Source organism: Nicotiana tabacum, chromosome 5, assembly GCF_000715075.1.
Source record: "Nicotiana tabacum cultivar K326 chromosome 5, ASM71507v2, whole genome shotgun sequence".
Lineage (NCBI taxonomy): Eukaryota > Viridiplantae > Streptophyta > Magnoliopsida > Solanales > Solanaceae > Nicotiana > Nicotiana tabacum.
The window spans coordinates 111,380,245-111,405,551 of NC_134084.1; positions in this window are offsets into that span (position 1 = coordinate 111,380,245).

The window sequence follows — 25,307 nt, forward strand, 5'->3', positions numbered from 1 at the left end:
CTAGTTGAATTGCATGATAGTTTGATATATGCACGTAGCAAATTACATTCAACAACGGTTATGTGTTTCCAAGGTAGTGCTTGCATTTTTCTTTTATGAAAAATAATAATAACTGAAATGGGTTAATTTATCTCATAGGTTTTACACATAAGTTACACCTATTTTTATAGAACTGCAGAAAGCAGAGTCCTTCAATAACTTGGCTATTCTCTGATTCTAGAGACAGGTTAACTCCATAAATAAAAGTCACCAGAATGTACATCTTTAATTAAGAGCATTTAAGAATTTAGAAAACTGTTGTTCACATAGATATTTTGACAAATACATTGGTCTATGATAAAAGAATTTACACGTGACTAGAATTTTCATTAGTCTATGCAAATGCTAGCAATTAATTGCATCTTGACGATATTTCATTTATTAAGGGAGTATGATCATCATATTTATTTGGATCTTAATATTAGATATATATCTCCAATAAGTTCCAAAGGCATTGATCTGTGTCACATGTATTCGTTTCATTAGCAAATATTGGTTACATAATTATAATAAATATATGACATTTAGAGTGATAATTAATATTCTCAAAGATTCATTATGACTAAGCATTTATGCTTATAACTGCTAAATTAAGTGATAATACGTTCAAAGTATCCTTAGTTATGATTGGTTGTTATGATCAATAAAAGTGGTAATATTTTCAAATGCTAAATTTATTATTGATGAAGAGGTGTTAGAAAATTATTCTCTATGTTACATGCCTCATATTTGCTTCAGAAGTAGCAATATTTCGAAAAGGTATCCAGACACCGAATTTGAGTCCTGGTGCATCATGATGATAAGACATTGGGCTTGAGTCCCAATGCATTATGGCTTAACATACCTTTATGAGGGTAAGATATTGAGTTTGAGTCCCAATGCACTACATCAATGATATAATGATGATTGAGTCAAAATAATATACTTTTAGTGAAGCTCTTCCTCTAGATATGCTCCATTCCCTTAAGCGAATATGATAGTAATAGATCAACGTTTGAAAGAAGACTAAATAATTATCAGGGCTATATGAATATACGTGGTGTGGCAATAGACAAAATAATAATCGTCATCATGATTTTAATTATGAAATGAAGAACAATAAGGGTTCTCATATTAAAATTATCCTTCAAAAGGTGAAGGTAATATTTACTATGATGTGGTATGAAAGGGCATTTGGATACAGGAATATCGTACACCTGAACATTTTTGTCCAGCTTTAATCAATCCTCTATCTATCAAAATAAAGGAAAATAAATGTATACTTAACCTTACAAAATTTAGGAGGGCCATAAAACTAAATATGATAAATGATAAGGCAGCACAATAAGCTTATGTTGAGAAATCATGAGACATGTTCAGATGATTATGATACATTCCAGAAGTGAATGTGGCCGTATGAAATAAATTCATGAACATGGATACGCTCTTGATTGTCGAAATCTCACAACTCACCTCTAAAGAGATTTGAGAGAAATAAAATGGTAAATATCATTATGTGGCTGCATGATTATGTCATTGGTCGTATACATATCTTACGTCAAAATACTTTGCCAGGCCTTATAAAAAATTATTAGAAGGGCAAAAGTAAATCAAGAAACATGTCTTGCTTATAATGATTTTGACCATAATAATAATAATAATAATAATAATAATAATGACTTTCTCTTTGAAAGACATGTTTTGCCATATGGATAGTAACACATATAATATAAAAGATTATCTATTTTTCATGCGTCTTGTACTACACTAATATTAGTGTAGTCGAATCACATACCATAGTAAACAAATAGTTTGCTAATGATTTTATTATTTGGCATTACCAGTTGGGCCATCCCGGTTATAATATATTTTGCGCAAAATAATTGAAAATTCACATGATCATTCATTGAAGAACTAAAAGATTCTTCAAACTAAAGAATTCTCTTGTGCTGTATTTCTCAATGCAAACTGATTATTAGACCATCAACAATTAAATTTGGGATTGAATCCCCTGCATTTTTGGAACATACATAGGGTGATATATGTGGGTCCATACACCCTCCATGTGGACCATTTAGATATTATATAATTTTGATAGATGCATCAACAAGATGGTCATATGTGTGCTTGTTGTCAACCCGGAACTTAACATTCCCGAGGTTGTTGGCCGCATTAATACGATTAAAATCACGATTTCCAGATTATGTGATTAAGACACTTCGTCTTGCTAGTGAGTTTATATCACATGCCTTTAATAAAAAAGTGATCGCTTCAAACTCCACACTACTAAAAAGCAGAAAGAGAGGGTCACAATAGCTTTTACCCGATATGAGGGTCGGGATCGATTTCCACAGGGAGCTAGGAATGGAGCCGAGCATCTATCTAGACTAGAGTTGTGTAATTGTTCCAAGTGTCACTTCCAAACATCTTTTGAATTTTTCTTTAACAAACTAATATTATCAATTACTAATTAGAACTAAATTATGCTAATAAGAAAATTGCTAGAGTTGAATCTAATGGGTAGAAAGGCACTAGGGTAGTGACTTTCACCTAGGTGGCTAATTGACGTGTAAATGCTTCTAAAGTTCGATTGACATGATTGGGGAAATATGCTATAATCGTTGCACAATTTTACCCACTCTCACACCTCTTGGTAGAGAGAGTGATTTTGCCCAATTGACTCTCTCGAGACCAAATGGGTAGGCAAATTAGCTCAAGCAACTAGGGTTCAAGTTGGGTAATTACTCTCTCAAGGTTTAACCCTTTAATTGGGACTATTAATTCTCTTAAGTCCATCCCAATTCCTTATTGAGTCAATTTGGAGACTTAGACTCTCTTTCTCAAGAAGAGCCAAGTCAACTTAGCACAAACCAGTGTTTGCAACTACCAATTCATAGATTAAACCATAAAAGTTTCCCAAATAACAAACACCCATAGTCAATCTAACAATAGATGGCAACACCTATCAATTACCCACACTAGGGTTGAGCCACAACCCTAGCTAATGGTTTTAGCTACTCATGCTTGAAGGAGAAAATAGAGAAATAGATGAAGAACAAGACATATTAATTTAAAAGCTAATGTAAATACAGAGAATCTATTGTAAAATCTAAGTTAAGATGACAAAAATGGCTACATAATAGCTTCTCACGAGCACAGCTATGTTCTGGAAATAACTGATGACCTAAAAATGACAAAATGTTCTATTTATACTAGGCTGGAAAAATTGGACAAAAATACCCCTGCGGGGTCAGCGTGGGCCGCATAAAATGGACCGCGGCCACGCTAGGCTCTTGAACTTCAATTTTGGGCTCTCTGAACTTGGGCTCCGCGGACCGCGTAGAATGGACCGCGGCCGCAGAGATCTCTAATGCGGTCCGCACAAGTTTGATTGCAGACCGCACAGCTTGAACCATGACAAATTTCACATCCCTGAATCTCTCTTCCGCGGACCGCACATAATGATAGCGCGGTCGAGGAGCCTTCACCACGGACCGCGAAATGTGTACTACGGCTGCGTTACCTGAAGCCCATTTTTGCCAACTCTCTGAACCACCTAGTGTGGACCGCACAAAGTCTAATGCGGCCGCACTAGGCCTTTTTTGCTCTCAGATTGCCTTGTCTTTGATACTTGAGCAGGTTTCACTCCTTTTTAGCCGATCTTTGATATTTCGTCACTTTGTCGATCAAACCTGCAATCAAGCACAACTTATGAGCCTTTTGGGACTATTTTGTAATAATTTATAATAAAAGCATAAGCAAGAAGGAGCATGAAACACGTTAAAATCCCTAATTATCAACTCCCCCAAACTTAAGCCTTTGCTTGTCCTCAAGCAAACAAAATAAGACCCACTCCTTAAGGAAAAATCCAAGTATTTCCAGCTATCCTAAAGTAACCTCAACAAGCATCAATTGGATCTAACAATTTCCCTCAATACGAATGAATCATTAACAACATTTAAACTTTGAAAAACCATGGATCAAGTGTGACACAAGAGCATCAAGAGTTGACTCATTACATTAAAGAACTCTCTCAATTACTTTGTTCATTGTGGAACCCAAACTCATACATCCTTAACTCTCCCTAAGCAAACCTCACCTTTTTAGAGTATTAGCACACAAACTGAGGTTATTGAGAATTCACTCGTCTCTCTCAAGGAAATGTCACAAGTTCGGCTCTAAGTACCATATGCTTGCCCCTCATGTAAGTATCTACTAATGCAAGCGTCATTCAACTCATGATCATATAGGGCTTTTGTGGAGTCAATATAAAGGCTTTTGGTTCAGGGTAGGGAATGTTTTGGTCTAAATGGGTTCCATCTTCCCTTAAGCACTTCTTTTATTCATTTGGCACAATTATCTTGACTCTTTGAGTGTCTCACTTCTTTCTAAGGGGTTAGAGAGACACATTGTCGCTCTTTCTCATGCAATTCAAAACGTTTCTCCTTTTTCAACTTTTTTCACACCTTTCTCTTTTGCTTTTCTTGAATCCTTTTTTATTCTTTTTCACATTGGGCTTTCATTTTGTCGTTTTCTTTTCTTTTCTTTTTTCATTGCCTTCCTTTTCTTCACTTTTGTACCTTTTACCACTTTTTTTCCCTTTCTCGTCTCTCCCCCCAAACTTAGACTTTTGCCATTGCTCAAGAAAAGATCAGGTGCCAAGAGAGGGTATATTTTCGAACGGGTATAGGCTTATAGCATTGGTTCTTGGAAGAAAAAGGTTTAAGGCTCAAAAGGGTTAACTAGGGATTATATCATTGATAGGCTATGGAATTGTTCAACTATCATTTGGATCAAGGAGAGCCTATAATCACTCTCAAGTCAAATTTTACTTAAGATTTTGCCTCAACAGACATTCAGGGCAAGTTCTAGACCATTGGCTCGGAACTTGGACTCACAATTCGATTTCTCACCACACAAGTTCAAGGATTGCTAAATACATAGAGTCAGGGGCCCACAACAACCTTAGACACGATTTGAGCACACAATGGTCCCGAAAGGCCACATGATGATTGTTTGGTCAATACAAGAGTCTCAAGGTCACGACTTTCACCATCCTAAACATAACATTTTTGTCTTTGACCATGGGATCAAAGGCAAATGTGCTAGGCCCAAGTGAAGCTTTGCTTGAGGTACCCTTAACTACAAACTACCAAAAACAAAAACAAAAAACGGACTCAAACCTTTAAGAAGGTTGTTACGCCATCTATCATCGGGAAGAGCCACCCGGTTCACACAATACTCCACCATTGGAAAGAACCGTGGCATTAAGAAAACCAAAGGCTTATTAAAAGCGCCAAAAATGAAATAAAAAGCTACGAGCCTATATAAGAAGCTAAAAACGAATTTTTTTTTACGAAAATAGAAAATAGAATGAATATGTACAATAGAGGATTTGAATATACAATGGGGGATGAATATATACAATAATGTAAACTTTATATACAGACCAAAGGAAAGATAAAAGTGCGATAAAAGTAACTAAATGTAAAGTTATATACAGACCAATAGAAAATCAAAAGGGCATAAACTAAATCAGTATACATATACAATCATCCAAGGATAAAATGTAGGGCGCACCCCCTCAAATAAAAGCTGGCAAATTCTCCAACGCCAACTAAACAAATAAGCACCAAAAAGTATAAGGAAAGGATATGAGGACTCCCTAAGCCGTGTCCGTCTGCATAGGATCATCAGTGGTCCCCGGGTCCTCTGTATGCACGGGAACCTCAGACTGGTTCCTAATATTCTGCTGCTGGGCCTGGGGCCTAGACCTGGACAGGCTGTATATCATGTACATCCTGTGGCTGACTAGAGGAGGCCTCTGGTGGGTCCGTCAACTGGATGATGGCCTCATCTGCACTAGGGAGCTTCGTCTTCTTCTTTGGAGGCCTCTGTGTCTGCTCCTGCTATGGCTCTGTTGCTGGTACTGCTGCTGGAGATGGATCCTCAAATAGCAAGTCTAAAAGCAGCTGGTTTGCCTTCAGTTTGTCCACATCCGCTCTAAGCTCCTTCATAGACTCCTTGGAAGCACGTGTTTTTCGCAACTTCTTGTGCTCCAGGGCAAGCTCCTTCAGCGCCTTGCCGTGTGAATCTACTTCCTTAGCCAAGGCAGCCTAAGAATCAAGGAACTTCTGCTGGTTGGCAAGAATCTGCTTAAGTGAATCCTCGATAGACTGGGGCACCTTCTCTGACTGTGGTGCCGACTGAGCCGCAATGGTGGAGGTCAATGTAGACAACTTGGACGAAGCAGTCGCCATTCAGTTGTTCAAGCTATGAAGTGTCTGGATCAGCTGGTGGGCAGTGATAGGATGGGCCCGGGAATATGGAATCCCCGGGCCAGCTAAAGTAGAGGGACCAACAGTAGTGGAAGGTCCGGGAGGCATGTCAGCAACTGTGGAAGCAGGCTCAGTGGAGATAGGCTTAGTGGAGGGCTCTACCGCAACCGGCTCTTCAGACTGGCCAGTTGGGGCAGAAGCAGGCGGCTTGTAATTCTTATCCTTGGGGTTGTCTGACCCCTTCAAACTATACCACGAAAACAGGCCACAGGTTTGACCTTGATGCCAAAAGGTCTCTTCTCCACCTTCAGGTCCCGGAAATACATAGTGAGTGTGTTGGGAAAAGGGTAGTTCCGGTCATGCTCAACCCCCACTGAAGAAATGACATGGGACATCACATTCCCCACGTTGATAGGGTATCCCACCATAATCGATGCAACTAGAACAGCCCGGGCAAGTGGAAGAGTCTAATCATGTGTAGTGGGATCAAGCCGGCTGCATACAAAAGTCAACCATCCCCTAGCCTCAAAGTTAAGGGTCCTCCGAAGGATTTTGGCCCCTGCTGTCAACCACTCTGGAACAGTACCCGGGATTGTCAGGTATGAAGCTAACCACGGACGAACCTCCTCGCCCATTGCCAACTTTTCATTGTAAAGGGACTCATCTTCTTCATTGAAGCCTAGGTATTCATTCAACGCCTTCCCGGTAAACACCACATTTTTGTTTCGCACCTTGTTCACTTTGGTGACCTTCAAGATGTGGGCCACATTGCTATAAAACTCTTTGACCATATGCTCATTCGCCTTCACACAATCAATTATAAAGTGCTCCCAACCCACTCGAGCTCGAAACTGTCTATGCACATTGGGGTGTAGGGGTAGAAGGTCTCTGTCAATGAAGCTCCTCTCAAGAATCAACTTTCGTGACGGCCACCATTCCCTAAACTTGTGGAATGCCACCTGGATGACGAATCTATCTTCCCAAACAGCGGGATTTCTAGTCCAGTCAACACCGTAACCTGAGGCACACCACCCCAGGTACCTCTTCATCTCCTTCATCCTCTCCGTCTGCACTCTCCCCGGATAATGAAGCTGTGGGGGGGGGGGAGTGGAGTAATCACCGATTCTGGCTGCTGAGCCCTCAGACAACTCAGAATGTATACGCTTTGGACCTTGGGCAGGGGGTGAAGGAGGAGGAGAATCATCAGTCAACCCAAATTTGGAGACGAAGTGAGATGGCACTAAGTCGGAGGAGATGTCTTGAGAAGACATGTACTCACTACCCGATTGGTCACATGCTCTATCAGCAGCCTTGATTGCTTTCCTTGTGTTCTTTATGTTCTGTCTAGTTTGGGGAGTGAGTTTTACCAATTTTCCTTTGCCTCCCCGGGAGGACTCACCTCGGCTGGGTTGTTTTGCGCCTCTACCTCTTTGTTTGACCATTGTTTGCAAGCACAAACATCTAGCTTTGTTAGTATCAGCACAGACAGTGAAACAAATGTGGAAAATGAATTGCAGAACAGAATCCACAAGTTGCAGAAATAGTGCAGCACGGGTCGCACAAAAAGGAGTGTGGCCGCACTGGGGGCACCTCGGACCGCATAAAAGCAACCGCGGTCTGCACTGAGGCAAGGACTATAAAACCACTTCTCTGAATCTAACCACCGCGACCCGTACAAAGTAGCACCACGACTGCGGTAGGCCAGCGCGGACCACACAAAATGCAATGCGGCTGCACTGGGAAAGAGGTCAATTTCCTAAAAAAATCCTCACCGCGGTCCGCACAAAGTGTTACTGCAGACCGCATCACAACACCGCAGACCGCACAAGGATGACCGCGGTCCACGGAGGGTGCTAAGTCAAGGCACTGAGTTAGGGTTCTCAAATCTTGCAATTAGTTCAAGTTTTTTTGCCTAATTAACATCCCTACTAAATTACCAATTTCATTTCACTCACAAAACACATAAAGATTAACTGTTAAACCAAACTAACCTAGAAATTTAAGAATTACGGGAAGAAGAAGAAGCTACAGGCTAATGGACATGAAAATAAAATGAAATTATAAAATTAAACAAAGAAAAATGAGTGAAATGTTACCAGATATGGAGATGGAATGCAAGGAATCAATCTAAGCAAGGATTTATGTGAAAAGAGAGGGTGAATAGTAGATTTAAGGTCTCTGAGAGTCAGTTTTTTGAAAAGGGTAACCGGTGACCCCTGTGGTCTATTTATAGAAAAATATGTGGGACCTAGTCTTACCTACCAGCGTGGCCACACAAAATGGAATGCGGACCGCGCAGGGTTTGTTCAGAAGAAGTTTGAGAAGGCAACCTCCGCGGTCCGCATAAAATAGACCGCGGCCGCGGAGGTCCACCGCGGTCTGCACAAAATGTCATGCGGCCGTGGTGGCAAACTTCAGAGAGTATTTCATTTAGCCTTCACCAGTGCAGACCGCACAAAGTGCAATGTGGCCGCACTGGCAACTTCAGAGATTGTTCAATTTTTCCAAAATATTTTGCACTGTATCAACACAATCCCTACAACATCTCACAACCAATTAGCTCAAAAATCAATCCTACACTACAAAGAAAATCAAAGAAAACAAGAAGAAAAAGACATGGGTTGCCTCCCAAGAAGCGCCTGATTTAACGTCGCGGCACGACACATGTTACCATCACATCACTTTAGATAAAGAAGTTCCACCACTTGGCTGTCATCAAATTTTCCAAGATAATGCTTGACCCGGTGCCAATTAACTCGGAAAACTTCACCATTTTTGTTCCTTAGATCAAGAGCACCAAATGGGGTCACGAATACAACTTTAAATGGCCCACTCCACTTTGACTTGAGCTTACCCGGAAATAGACGTAACCGGGAATTGAACAAGAGAACCATATCTCCAACCTTGAACTCCTTACCCCGAGCATATTTGTCGTGAAGGTACTTCATTTTGTCCATATACAAGGATGAACTTGAGTAGGCATGGAATCTAAACTCATCGAGCTCATTGAGTTGTTCAACACGAAGATTTGCCGCAACATCCCATTCCAAATTCAACTTCCTCAACGCCCACATGGCCTTGTACTCTAACTCAACCGGAAGATGACAAGCTTTTTCAAACACCAACCGATACGGAGACATACCAATCGAAGTGTTGTAAGCCATCCCATAAACCCATAGAGCATCATCCAACTTTTTCGACCAATCGGTCCTATTGGCATTGACAGTCTTTGACAAGATGCTCTTAATTTCCCTGTTAGAGACTTCCACTTAACCACTAGCTTGAGGATGATAAGGGGTAGAAACCTTATGATTGACACCATACTTGGAAAGCAATGTGTCGAAAGCTTTATTGCAAAAGTGAGACCCATCACTAATAATCGCACGAGGAGTGCCAAACCTTGTGAAGATGCTCTTTTTAAGAAATGCGACAACATTTCGGGCTTCATTGTTAGGCAAAGACATGGCTTCAACCCATTTTGAGACATAGTCAACCGCCACGAGAATGTAAGTATTCCCACAAGAACTAACAAATGGACCTATGAAATCGATGCCCCAAATATCAAAGATATCCACTTCAAGAATGGTATTGAGAGGCATCTCATCCCTTTTTGAAATTCCGCCCGCTGTTTGTCACTCATCACACCTCTTTACCAAATCGCCCACATCTTTGAACAAGGTGGGCCAATAGAATCCACAACTAAGAACTTTTGAGGCGGTCCTCACCCCACCATGATGGCCACCATAGGGTGAAGAATGACAAGCCTCTAAGATACTCAATTGTTCTTCCTCCGGGACACATCTATGAATCACACCATCCGTGCAAATCTTGAACAAGTATGGCTCATCCTAATAGAAATCCAAACTATCCCGCTTGAGCTTCTTCCTTTGGTTAGAAGAGAGCTCATACAGGATTATTCCGGTCACAAGGTAATTGGCAACATCGGCAAACCATGGCATATCCTTCATTGACACCGCAAGGAATTGTTCGTCGGGAAATGAATCATTGATCTTAAGGCCATCACAAGGCCTCACCTCCTCCTCCAAACGGGACAAGTGGTCCGCCACTTGATTCTCACTACCTTTCCGGTCCACAATTTCTAGATCAAACTCTTGGAGTAGTAGCACCCATCTCATCAATCTTGCCTTGGAGTCTTTCTTTGTCATCAAGTACCTAAGGGCGACATGATCGGTGTGCACTATAACTTTTGCCCCCATAAGATAAGGCCGAAACTTTTCCATAGAAAACGCAATAGCTAACAACTCTTTTTTGGTGACTGTATAGTTCCTTTGAGCCTCATTCATGGTCTTGCTTGCGTAGTACACCAGATGAAACATCTTGTTGATCTTTTGGCCCAAAACAGCCCCAACCGCAAAGTCACTAGCATCACACATGAGCTCGAAAGGCAAGCTCCAATTTGGTGCGGTAATGATAGGGGTAGTGGTCAACTTGACCTTGAGAGGCTCAAATGCTTGCATACACCCGTCATCGAACACAAACTTTGCATCCTTTTCTAGAAACTTGCAAAAGGGGTTTACCACTTTTGAATTTTTTTTATAAACCTCTGGTAAAAACCCGCATGCCCAAGAAAACTCCTCACCCCTTTTGACAGAAATGGGGGGGGGGGAGCCTTGAAATCACCTCTATCTTGGCTTTGTCAACTTCAATCCCTCGCTTTGAAATTTTGTGACCCAACACTATACCCTCTTCTACCATGAAATGACACTTTTCCCAATTGAGTACAAGGTTGGTGTCTTCACACCGGGCCAACACTCTATCCAAATTTCCCAAACACTCATCAAAGGAATCCCCAACCACACTGAAATCATCCATGAAAACCTCCAAGATATCCTCCACCATGTCGGTAAAAATAGCCATCATGCATCGTTGGAAGGTCGCCGGAGCATTACACAATCCGAACGACATTCGAGAGAAAGCGAATGTGCCATATGGACAGGTAAAAGTTGTCTTCTATTGATCCTCTAGGGCAATTAAAATTTGATTTTACCCCGAGTAACCATCCAAAAAGCAATAAAAAGCACGCCTCGCAAGACGATCTAGCATTTGGTCAAGGAATGGCAATGGAAAATGATCCTTTCGAGTCACCTTGTTTAGCTTCCGGTAATCCATACACACTCTCCACCCGGTGACCGTCCAAGTAGGAATAAGTTCATTGTTGTCATTGGTCACCACAGTCATGCCGCCCTTCTTCGGTACATATTGTACCGGAGAAGTCTATGAGCTATCAGAAATGGGGTACACAACCCCGGCATCCAACCATTTAATAACCTCTTTCTTCACCACTTCTTGCATAGCCTCGTTCAATCTTCTTTGATGCTCCAAGGAAGGCTTTGCATCATCCTCCAAGATAATTTTATGCATACAGAATATAGGGCTTATTCCCCGAATGTCGGCTAGAGTCCATCTAATTGCCCTTTTCCGCTTTTGAAGAACCGCCAAGGTAGCTTCAACCTGCATGTTAGTAAGGCCAGAAGAAAGAATAACTGATAAGTAGAATTTAAGCCTAAGAATTCATACTTGAGATTTAGAGGAAGTGGTTTCAACTCCAATACCGGTGGCTCCTCAATTGATGGCTTTGTTGGTGTAGTTTTCCGATTTTCAAGATCCAAAGATAATTTCTTCGGCTCATAAGAATAAGAGCCCATCCCATGTAGGGTATTCACGCACTCCACTCTACTAGCATCATCATTGACATCCATGTTCAAGAGCACTGCTTCAAGAGGATCTTCCACGTTGATCATAGCACTGGTATCATCCACAATCACAGCTGTGACAAGGTCTACAAATGAGCACACCTTGGTGCTATTGGGTTGCTTCATTGATTTGCAAACGCAGAAAATGACCTTTTCATCTCCCACTCGGAAAGTGAGCTCACCCGCTTCAACATCAACCAATGCCTTCCCCGTTGCAAGGAAAGGTCTGCCCAAGATAATAGAAACCTCATAGTCCACCTCACAATCCAAAATCACAAAGTCAGCCAGCAATATGAATTTGTCCACCCAAACAAGCACAACATCAATAATGCCCAAAGGTCGCTTCATCGATCGATCCCCTATTTGAAGTCTCATTGAAGTTGTCCTAGGTTGCCCAATACCCAAAGTTTTGAAAACCGAGTAGGGCATCAAATTGATACTAGCTCCCAAGTCACAAAGAGCTTTGGCAAAATCCGCACTCCCAATAGTGCAAGGATTAGTGAAAGCACCGGGATCTTCAAGCTTCGGGGCCATTGAATGTACTATAGCACTAACTTGGTGAGTCATCTTTATAGTTTCACAATCCATAGAACACTTCTTTGCAACCAAGTTTTTCATGAATTTTGCATAACCCGACATTTGTTCAAGTGCCTCCACCAGAGGCACATTAATATATAAGCTCTTCATCATGTCAATGAACTTTTTAAACTGATTATCATTCTTCTACTTCGCGAGCCTTTGAGGATAAGGTGGAGGTGGCCTTGGCAAATGAGCCTTGGCTTTTGGCACAACCGGCTCCGGCATGTCAATTATGTGTTCCCTAGACGGGTTCACATCATTTTGGGTTTCCACCTCGACTTCTTGAATATCAATCCTCACTTCATTGTTCACATTTTCATCAACCACATCTTCAACTACCAAAGGGACTTCGTCATCTTACAACTCAACATCATCATCCACGACTTGTTTTTGCTTAGAGGCATTAATAGCACCGCCTCTCCCACTTCTTGTTGTGACCGCTGTAACATGATTGTTCCCACCCTTTGGGTTCACTACCGTATCATTTTCTAGAGAACCATTCGGGTGAGTATTCAATGACTGAGAGATTTGGCCTAATTGCACCTCCAAGTTTCGGATAGAGGTGTTGTGAGAAGCTAATTGTGCATCAGAATCCGCATTCCTCTTCATCATCTACTAGAACATCATTTTAATTCTACCCATATCATTACCAGAAGAATTAGGACCTTGAGAAGGGAAAGTGGGTGGGTTGTTCGATTGTTGGTACAATGGGGGACTTTGAAAGCCTTGCCCCCGGTTGCCTTGGTTTCCATTGTTGTTCCACCCGCCTTGATTGTTGTTGTTGCCCCAGTTGTTGTTATTTCCATTCCAATTGCCTTAGTTGTTGTTTTGATTACCCCAATTGTTGTTTTGGTTGTTGTTGTTCCAATTGCCACCACTTTGTTGCTGATTGCCCCAATTTCCTTGGGGTCGCCATTGTTGGTTTGAAGAGTTGGATCTATTGCCTTGATAGTTGTTGACATATTGTACCTCTTCACTTTGGCCATCATAACCATCATTTTGACACCCATCATATTCATCAACAAATTGCTCAGAATTTCCTTGATTTTGTTGCCTTCTTTGCCTTCTCTTGTTGACAAGCATACTAACACCCTCCATGGCATTCACTTGGCGAGGATTTTGAACTTGTTGCAATTGTGCCTTAGCCAATTGATTTATCGTGGTGGTAAGCTCAGCTATTCCTTGTCCGTGATCATGTAATTCCTTGCGCAAATGGATAACCGTAGGGTCACCTTGAGGCATATTTGCTCTACTCTGCCATGCTGTAGAAGTGTCCGCCATTTCATCAAGTACATCACATGCCTCCTCAAAAGAAAGCTTCATAAAATTGCCCCCGGCCAATTGGTTAACAATGCATTGATTTGTTGTATTTATGTCCCGGTAGAAGGTTTGTTGGATCATGGCCTCGGTCATATCATTATTTGGGCACTCCTTCACCATCGTTCTATACCGCTCCCAAATCTCATGCAAAGGTTCCGTTGGCTCTTGCTTGAAGGCTAATATTTCATCTCGAAGTGCCACCATATGACTAGGAGAGAAGAATTTGGCAATAAACTTATCCGCCAACTCATCCCAAGTTATGATGGAATGGTTGGGGAGTCTCTCGAGCCAATCCAATGCCTTTCCCCGAAGTGAGAATGGGAAAAGTCTCAATCTCAACGCATCCTCGGATACATTCGTCTGTTTGCTCCCCCAACATGTATCTACGAACCCCTTGAGATGTTTATAGGCATTTTGATTTGCAGCGCCCGTGAAGTACCCACACTGCTCAAGTAAGGTCAACATCACATTGGTTATCTGAAAGTTGCCCGCCCGGATTCGGGTTGGGACAATAGCACTTGCGTAGCCCTGGTTCGGTAATACTCTGGGAGCCACTCTTGGAGGAACCGGGGGAGGGTCTGGAATATTGTCATTTGGATTAGCATTGGCATTCCGGCCTCTCCGTTGAGCTTGAAGTGCATGAGGCACCTCATCTTGCTCAAGATCATCTACCTCCTCCCCCACTATCACGTTTCCAAGAGGATCAATAGCGTTGTATAAAGCCATGTTAGTACCTCAGTAATGACGAAAACAAGTAAGTAACAAAGAAGGAAAGAAGAAAAATACACAAAATCGACTAAATAGATAGCCAAAACCATTAGCTCCCCGGCAACGGCGCCAAAAAGTGATCGCTGCCAACTCCACACTACTAAAAAGTAGGAAGAGAGGGTCGCAATAGCTTTTACCCGATATGAGGGTCGGGATCGATTTTCACAGGGATCTAGGAATGGAGTCGAGTATCTATCTAGACTAGAGTTGTGTAATTGTTCCAAATGTCACTTCCAAACATCTTTTGAATTTTCTTTAACAAACTAATATTATCAATTACTAATTAGAACTAAATTATGCTAATAAGAAAATTGCTAGAGTTGAATCTAATGGGTAGAAAGGCACTAGGGTAGTGACTTTCACCTAGGTGGCTAATTAACGGGTAAATTCTTCTATCTAAGGTTCGATTGACATGATTGGGGAAATATGCTATAACCGTTGCACAATTTTACCCACTCTCACACCTCTCGGTAGAGAGAGTGATTTTGCCCAATTGACTCTTTCGAGACCAAATGGGTAGGCAAATTAGCTCAAGCAACTAGGGTTCAAGTTGGGTAATTACTCTCTCGAGGTTTAACCCTTTAATTGAGACTATCAATTCTCTTGAGTCCATCCCAATTCCTTGTTGGGTAAATTTTGGAGACTTAGGCTCTCTTTCTCAAGAAGAGCCAAGTCAACTTAGCACAAACCAGTGTTTGCAACCACCAATTCATAGATTAAACCATAAAATTAACCCAAATAACAAACACCCATAGTCAATCTAACAATAGATGGCAACACCCATCAATTACCCACACTAGGGTTGAGCCACAACCCTAGCTAATGGGTTTAGCTACTCATGCTTGAAGGAGAAAATAGAGAAATAGATGAAGAACAAAACATATTAATTTAAAAGTTAATGTAAATACAAAGAATCTATCGTAAAATCTAAGTTAAGATGCCAAAAATGGCTACACAATAGCTTCTCACGAGCGCAGCTACGTTCTGGAAATAAATGATGACCTAAAAGTGGCAAAATGTTCTATTTATACCAGGCTGAAAAAACTGGACAAAAATACCCATGCGGGGTCAGCGCGGGCCGCATAAAATGAACCGCGGCCATGCTAGGCTCTTGGACTTCATTTTTGAGCTCTCTAAACTTGGGCTCCGCGGACCGCGTAGAATGGACCGCGGCCGCGGAGATCTCTAATGTGGTTCACACAAGTATGACTGCGGACCACGCAGCTTGAACCCTGGCAAATTTCGCCTCTCTAAATCTCTCTTTCGCGGACCGCACATAATGATAGCGCAGCCGCGGAGCCTTCACCGCGGACCGCGAAATGTGTACTACGGCTGCGTTACCTGAAGCCCATTTTTGCAAACTCTCTGAACCACCTAGTGCGGACCGCACAAAGTCTAATGCGGCCGCACTAGGCCTTTTTTGCTCTCAGATTGCCTTGTCTTTGATACTTGAGCAGGTTTCACTCCTTTTTAGCCGATCTTTGATATTTCGTCACTTTGTTGATCAAACCTACAATCAAGCACAACTTATGAGCCTTTTGGGACTATTTTATAATAATTTATAATAAAAGCATAAGCAAAAAGGAGCATGAAACACGTTAAAATCTCTAATTATCAACTCCCCCAAACTTAAGCCTTTGCTTGTACTCAAGCAAACAAAATAAAACCCACTACTTAAGGGAAAATCCAAGTATTTCCAGCTATCCTAAAGTAACCTCAACAAGCATCAATTGGGTCTAACAATTTCCCTCAATACGAATGAATCATTAACAACATTTAAACTTTGAAAAACCATGGATCAAGTGTGACACAAGAGCATCAAGAGTTGACTCATTACATCAAAGAACTCTCTCAATTACTTTGGTCATTGTGAAACCCAAACTCACACATCCTCAACTCTCCCTAAGCAAACCTCACCTTTTTAGAGTATTAGTACACAAATCGAGGTTATTGGGAATTCACTCGTCTCTCTCAAGGAAAGGTTACAAGTCCGGCTCTAAGTACCATATGCTTACCCCTCATGTAAGTATCTACTAATGCAAGCGTCATTCAACTCATGATCATATAGGGCTTTTGTGGAGTCAATATGAAGGCTTTTGGTTCAGGGTAGGGAATGTTTTGGTCTAAATGAGTTCCATCTTCCCTTAAGCACTTCTTTTATTCATTTGGCACAATTCTCTTGACTCTTTGAGTGTCTCACTTCTTTCTAAGGGGTTAGAGAGACACATTGTCTCTCTTTCTCATGCAATTCAAAACGTTTCTCCTTTTTCAACTTTTTCCACACCTTTCTCTTTTTCTTTTCTTGAATCCCTTTTTATTCTTTTTCACATTGGGCTTTCATTTTGTTTTTTTCTTTTCTTTTCTTTTTTCATTGCCTTCCTTTTCTTCACTTTTGCACCTTTTACCACTTTGTTCCCTTTCTCGTCTCTCCCCCCAAACTTAGACTTTTGCCATTGCTCAAGGAAAGATCGGGTGCCAAGAGAGGGTATATTTTCGAACGGGTATAGGCTTATAGCATTGGTTCTTGGAAGAAAAAGGTTCAAGGCTCAAAAGGGTTAAATAGAGATTATATCATTCGTAGGCTATGGAATTGTTCAACTATCATTTGGATCAAGGAGAGCGTATAATCAATCTCAAGTCAAATTTCACTTAAGATTTTGTCTCAACAGACATTCAGGGCAAGTTCTAGACCATTGGCTCGGAACTTGGACTCAAAATTCGATTTCTCACCACACAAGCTCAAGGATTGCTAAAGACATAGAGTTGGGGGCCCACAACAACCTTAGACACGATTTGAGCACACAATGGTCCCGAAAGACCACATGATGATTGTTTGGTCAACACAAGAGTCTCAAGGTCACGACTTTCACCATCCTAAACACAACATTTTTGTCTTTGACCATGGGATCAAAGGCAAATGTGCTAGGCCCAAGTGAAGCTTTGCTTGAGGTACCCTTAACTACAAACTACCAAAAACATAAACAAAAAACGGACCCAAACCCTTAAGAAGGTTGTTACGCCATCCATCATCGGGAAGAGCCACCCGGTTCACACAATACTCCACCTTTGGAAAGACCCGTGGCATTAAGAAAACCAAAGGCTTATTGAAAGCGCCAAAAACGAAACAAAAAGCTACGAGCCTATATAAGAAGCTAAAAACGATTTTTTTTTACGAAAATAGAAAATAGAATGAATATGTACAATAGAGGATTTGAATATACAACGGGGGATGAATATATACAATAATGTAAACTTTATATACAGACCAAAGGAAAGATAAAAGTGCGATAAAAGTAACTAAATGTAAAGTTATATACAGACCAATAGAAAATCAAAAGGGCATAAACTAAATCAGTATATATATACAATCATCCAAGGATAAAATGTAGGGCGCACCCCCTCAAATAAAAGCTGGCATTGTCTCCAATGCCAACTAAACAAATAATCACCAAAAAGTATAAGGAAAGGACATGAGGACTCCCTAAGCCGTGTCCGTCTGCATAGGATCATCAGTGGTCCTCGGGTCCTCTATATGTACGGAAACCTCAGACTGGTTCCCGATATTCTGCTGTTAGGACAGGGGCCTGGACCTGGACAGGCTGTATATCATGTACATCCTGTGACTGACTGGAGGAGGCCTCCGGTGGGTCTGCCAACTGGATGATGGACTCATCTTCACTAGGGAGCTTCCTCTTCTTCTTTGGAGGCCTCTGTGTCTGCTCCTGCTGTGGCTCTGTTGCTGGTACTGCTGCTGGAGATGGATCCTCAAATAGCAAGTCTAAAGGCAGCTGGTCTGCCTTCAGTTTGTCCACATCCGCTCTAAGCTCCTTCACAGACTCCTTGGAAGCTCGTGTTTTGCGCAACTTCTTGTGCTCCCTGGCAAGCTCCTTTAGCGCCTTGCCATGTGAATTTACTGCCTTAGCCAAGGTAGCCTAAGAATCAAGGAACTTTTGCTGGTTGGCAAGAATCTGCTTAAGTGAATCCTCGATAGACTGGGGCACCTGCACTGGCTGTGGTGCAGACTGAGCCGCAATGGTGGAGGTCAATGTAGACAACTTGGACGAAGTAATCGCCATCCAGTTGTTCAAGCTATGAAGTGTATGGCTCAGCTGGTGGGCAGTGATAGGATGGGCCCGGGAAGATGGAATCCCCGGGCCAGCTAAAGTAGAGGGACCAGTAGTAGTGGAAGGTTTGGGAGGCATGTCAGCAACTGTCGGTAACTGTGGAGGTAGGCTTAGTGGAGGGCTCTACCGCAACCGGCTCTTCAGACTGGCCAGTTGGGGCAGAAGCAGGCGGCTTGTAATTCTTGTCCTTGGGGTTGTCTGACCCCTTCAAACTATACCACGAAAACAGAGCCACAAGTTTGACCTTGATGTCAAAAGGTCTCTTCTCCACCTTCAGCACCCGGAAATACATAGTGTGGGTGTTGGGAAAAGGGTAGTTTCGGTCATGCTTAACCCCCACTGAAGAAATGACATGAGACATCACATTCCCCACGTTGATAGGGTATCCCACCATAATCGATGCAACTAGAACAGCCCGGGCAAGTGGAAGAGTCTAATCATGTGTAGTGGGATCAAGCCGGCTGCATACAAAAGTCAACCACCCCTAGCCTCAAAGTTAAGGGTCCTCCGAAGGATTTTGGCCCCTGCTGTCAACCACTCTGGAACAGTACCCGGGATTGTCAGGTATGAAGCTAACCACGTCGAACCTCCTCGCCCATTGCCAACTTTTCATTGTAAAGGGACTCATCTTCTTCATTGAAGCCTAGGTATTCATTCAACGCCTTCCTGGTAAACACCACATTTTTGTTTCGCACCTTGGTCACTTTGGTGCCCTTCAAGATATGGGCCACATTGCTATAAAACTCTTTGACCATATGCTCATTCGCCTTCACATAATCATCTATAAAGTGCTCCCAACCCACTCGAGCTCGAAACTGTCTATGTACATTGGGGTATAGGGGTAGAAGGTCTCTGTCAATGAAGCTCCTCTCAAGAATCAACTCTCGTGACGGCCACCATTCCCTAAACTTGTGGAACGCCACCTGGCTGACGAATCTATCTTCCCAAACAACGGGATTTCTAATCCAGTCAACACCCCAACCTGAGACACACCACCCCCAGGTACCTCTTCATCTCCTTCATCCTCTCCGTCTGCACTCTCCTCGGATAATGAAGCTGTGGGGGAGTGGAGTAATCACCGATGCCGGCTGCTGAGCCCTCAGACAACTTAGAATGTATACGCTTTGGAGCTTGGGCAGGGGGTGAAAGAGGAGGAGAATCATCAGTCAACCCAAATTTGGAGACGAAGTGAGTTGGCACTAAGTCGGAGGAGATGTCTTGCGTAGACATGTACTCACTACCCGATTGGTCACAGGCTCTATCAGCAGCCTTGATTGCTTTCCTTGTGTTCTTTATGTTATGTCTAGCTTGGGGAGTGAGTTTTACCAGTTTTCCTTTGCCTCCCCGGGAGGACTCACCTCGGCTGGGTTGTTTTGCGCCTCTACCTCTTTGTTTGACCATTGTTTACAAGTACAAACATCTAGCTTTGTTAGTATCAGCACAGACAGTGAAACAAATGTGGAAAATGAATTGCAGAATAGAAGCCACAAGTTGCAGAAATAGTGCAGCACAGGCCGCACAAAAAGGAGTGCAGCCGCACTGGGGGAACCTCGGACCACATAAAATTAACCACGGTCTGCACTGAGGCAAGGTCTATAAAACCACTTCTCTGAATCTAACCACCGCGGCCCACACAAAGTAGCACCACGGCTGCGGTAGGCCAGCGCGGATCGCACAAAATGCAATGCGGTTGCGCGGGGCAAGAGGTCAATTTCCTAAAAAAATCCTCACCGCGGTCCGCACAAAGTGTTACTGCGGACCGCATCATATCACCGCGGACCGCACAAGGATGACCGCGGTCCGCGGAGGGTGCTAAGTCAAGGCACTGTGTTAGGGTTCTCAAATCTTGCAATTAGTTCAAGTGTTTTTGCCTAATTAACGTCCCTACTCAATTACCCATTTCATTACACTCACAAAGCACACAAAGATTAACAGTTAAACCAAACTAACCTAGAAATTTAAGAATTACGGGAAGAAGAAGAAGAAGCTACAGGCTAATGGACATGAAAATAAAATGAAATTATAAAATTAAACAAAGAAAAATGAGTGAAATGTTACCAGATGTGGAGATGGAATGCAAGGAATCAATCTAAGTAAGGATTTATGTGAAAAGAGAGGGTGAATAGTAGATTTTAGGTCTCTGAGAGTCATTTTTTTGAAAAGGGTAACCGGTGACCCCTGTGGTTTATTTATAGAAAAATATGTGGGACCCAGTCTTACCTACCAGCGCGGCCACACAAAATGGAATGCGGACCGCGCTGGGTTTGTTCAGAAGAAGTTTGAGAAGGTAACCTCCGCGGTCCGCACAAAACAGACCGCGGCCGCGGAGGTCCACATCGGTCCGCACAAAATGTCATGCGGCCGTGATGGCAAACTTCAGAGAGTATCTCATTTAGCCTTCACCAGTGCGGACTGCACAAAGTTCAATGCGGCTGCACTGGCAACTTCAGAGATTGTTCAATTTTTCCAAAATGTTTTGCACTATATCAACACAATCCATGCAACATCTCACAACCAATTAGCTCAAAAATCAATCCTACACTACAAAGAAAATCAAAGAAAACAAGAAGAAAAAGACATGGGTTGCCTCCCAAGAAGCGCCTGATTTAACATTGCGGCACGACACATGTTACCATCACATCACTTTAGATAAAGAAGTGCCACCACGTGGCTGTCATCAAATTTTCCAAGATAATGCTTGACCCGGTGCCAATTAACTCGGAAAACTTCACCATTTTTGTTCCTTAGATCAAGAGCACCAAATGGGGTCACAAACACAACTTCAAATGGCCCACTCCACTTTGACTTGAGCTTGCCCGGAAATAGACGTAATCGGGAATTGAACAAGAGAACCATATCTCCAACCTTGAACTCCTTACCCCGAGCATATTTGTCGTGAAGGTACTTCATTTTGTCCTTATACAAGGATGAACTTGAGTAGGCATGAAATCTAAACTCATTGAGCTCATTGAGTTGTTCAACACGAAGATTTGCCGCAACATCCCATTCCAAATTCAACTTCCTCAAAGCCCACATGGCCTTGTGCTCTAAATCAACTGGAAGATGACAAGCTTTTCCAAACACCAACCGATACGGAGACATACCAATCGGAGTTTTGTAAGCCGTCCGATAAGCCCATAGAGCGTCATCCAACTTTTTCGACCAATCGGTCCTATTGGCATTGACAGTCTTTGACAAGATGCTCTTAATTTCCCTGTTAGAGACTTCCACTTGACCACTAGCTTGAGGATGATAGGGGTAGAAACCTTATGATTGACACCATACTTGGAAAGCAATGTGTCGAAAGCTTTATTGCAAAAGTGAGACCCATCAATAATAATCGTACAAGGAGTGCCAAACCTTGTGAAGATGCTCTTTTTAAGAAATGCAACAACATTTTGGGCTTCATTGTTAGGCAAAGACATGGCTTCAACCCATTTTGAGACATAGTCAACCGCCACGAGAATGTAAGTATTCCCACAAGAACTAACAAATGGACCCATGAAATCGATGCCCCAAATATCAAAGATATCCACTTCAAGAATGGTATTGAGAGGCATCTCATCCCTTTTTGAAATTCCGCACGCTCTTTGTCACTCATCACACCTCTTTACCAAATCGCCCACATCTTTGAACAAGGTGGGCCAATAGAATCCACAACTAAGAACTTTTGAGGCGGTCCTTACCCCACCATGATGGACACCATAGGGTGAAGAATGACAAGCCTCTAAGATACTCAATTGTTCTTCCTCCGGGACACATCTACGAATCACACCATCCGTGCAAATCTTGAACAAGTATGGCTCATCCTAATAGAAATCCAAACTATCCCGCTTGAGCTTCTTCCTTTGGTTAGAAGAGAGCTCATACAGGATTATTCCGGTCACAAGGTAATTGGCAACATCGGCAAACCATGGCATATCCTTCATTGACACCGCAAGGAATTGTTCGTCGGGAAATGAATCATTGATCTCAAGGCCATCACAAGGCCTCACCTCCTCCTCCAAACGGGACAAGTGGTCCGCCACTTGATTCTCACTACCTTTCCGGTCCACAATTTCTAGATCAAACTCTTGGAGTAGTAGCACCCATCTCATCAATCTTGCCTTGGAGTCTTTCTTTGTCATCAAGTACCTAAGGGCGGCATGATCGGTGTGCACTATAACTTTGGCCCCCATAAGATAAGGTCGAAACTTTTCCATAGCAAACACAATAGCCAACAACTCTTTCTCGGTGACTGTATAGTTCCTTTGAGCCTCATTCATGGTCTTGCTTGCGTAGTACACCAGATGAAACATCTTGTTGATCTTTTGGCCCAAAACAGCCCCAACCGCAACGTCACTAGTATCACACATGAGCTTTAAAGGCAAGCTCCAATTTGGTACGGTAATGATAGGGGTAGTGGTCAACTTGAGCTTGAGAAGCTCAAATTCTTGCATACACCCCTCATCGAACACAAACTTTGCATCCTTTTCTAGCAACTTGCACAAGGGGTTTACCACTTTTGATTTTTTTTTATAAACCTCTGGTAAAAACCCACATGCCCAAGAAAACTCCTCACCCCTTTGACAGAAATGGGGGGGGGGGGGCCTCGAAATCACCTCTATCTTGGCTTTGTCAACTTCAATCCCTCGCTTTGAAATTTTGTGACCCAACACTATACCCTCTTCTACCATGAAATGACACTTTTCCCAATTGAGTACAAGGTTGGTGTCTTCATACCGGGCCAACACTCTATCCAAATTTCCAATAACACTCATCAAAGGAATCCCCAACCACACTGAAATCATCCATGAAAACCTCCAAGATATCCTCCACCATGTCGGTGAAAATAGCCATCATGCATCGTTGGAAGGTCATCGGAGCATTACACAATCTGAACGGCATTCGAGAGAAAGCGAATGTGCCATATGGACAGGTAAAAGTTGTCTTCTCTTGATCCTCTAGGGCAATTAAAATTTGATTTTACCCCGAGTAACCATCCAAAAAGCACGCATCGCAAGACGATCTAGCATTTGGTCAAGGAATGGCAATGGAAAATGATCCTTTCGAGTCACCTTGTTTAGCTTCCGGTAATCCATACACACTCTCCACCCGGTGACCGTCCAAGTAGGAATAAGTTCATTGTTGTCATTGGTCACCACAGTCATGCCACCCTTCTTCGGCACACATTGTACCGGAGAAGTCCATGAGCTATCAGAAATGGGGTACACAACCCCAGCATCCAACCATTTAATAACCTCTTTCTTCACCACTTCTTGCATAGCCTCGTTCAATCTTCTTTGATGCTCCAAGAAAATCTTTGCATCATCCTCCAAGATAATTTTATGCATACAGAATACAGGGCTTATTCCCCGAATGTCGGCTAGAGTCCATCTAATTGGCCTTTTCCACTTTTGAAGAACCGCCAAGGTGGCTTCAACCTGCATGTTAGTAAGGCCAGAAGAAACAATAACTGATAAGTAGAATTTAAGCCTAAGAATTCATACCTGAGATTTGGAGGAAGTGGTTTCAACTCCAATACCGGTGGCTCCTCAATTGATGGCTTTGTTGGTGGAGTTTTCTGATTTTCAAGATCCAAAGATAATTTCCTCGGCTCATAAGAATAAGAGACCATCCCATGTAGGGTATTCACGCACCCCACTCTACTAGCATCATCATTGACATCCATGTTCAAGAGCACTGCTTCAAGAGGATCTTCCACATTGATCATAGCACTGGTATCATCCACAATCACAGCTGTGACAAGGTCTACAAATGAGCACACCTCGGTGCTATTGGGTTGCTTCATAGATTTGCAAACGTGGAAAATGACCTTTTCATCTCCCACTCGGAAAGTGAGCTCACCCGCTTCAACATCAACCAATGCCTTCCCCATTGCAAGGAAAGGTCTACCCAAGATAATAGAAACCTCATAGTCCACCTCACAATCCAAAATCACAAAGTCGGACAGCAATATGAATTTGTCCACCCAAACAAGCACAACATCAATAATGCCCAAAGGTCGCTTCATCGATCGATCCGCTATTTGAAGTCTCATTGAAGTTGTCCTAGGTTGCCCAATACCCAAAGTTTTGAAAACCGAGTAGGGCATCAAATTGATACTAGCGCCCAAGTCACAAAGAGGTTTGGCAAAATCCGCACTCCCAATAGTGCAAGGATTAGTGAAAGCACCGGGATCTTCAAGCTTGGGGGCCATTGAATGTATTATAGCACTAACTTGGTGAGTCATCTTTATAGTTTCACAATCCATAGAACACTTCTTTGTAACTAAGTTTTTCATGAATTTTGCATAACCCGACATTTGTTCAAGTGCCTCCACCAGAGGCACATTAATAGATAAGCTCTTCATCATGTCACATGCCTCCTCATAAGAAAGCTTTATAAAATTGCCCCCTGCCAATTGGTTAACAATGCATTGATTTGTTGTATTTATGTCCCGGTAGAAGGTTTGTTGGATCATGGCCTCAGTCATATCATTATTTGGGCACTCCTTCACCATCGTT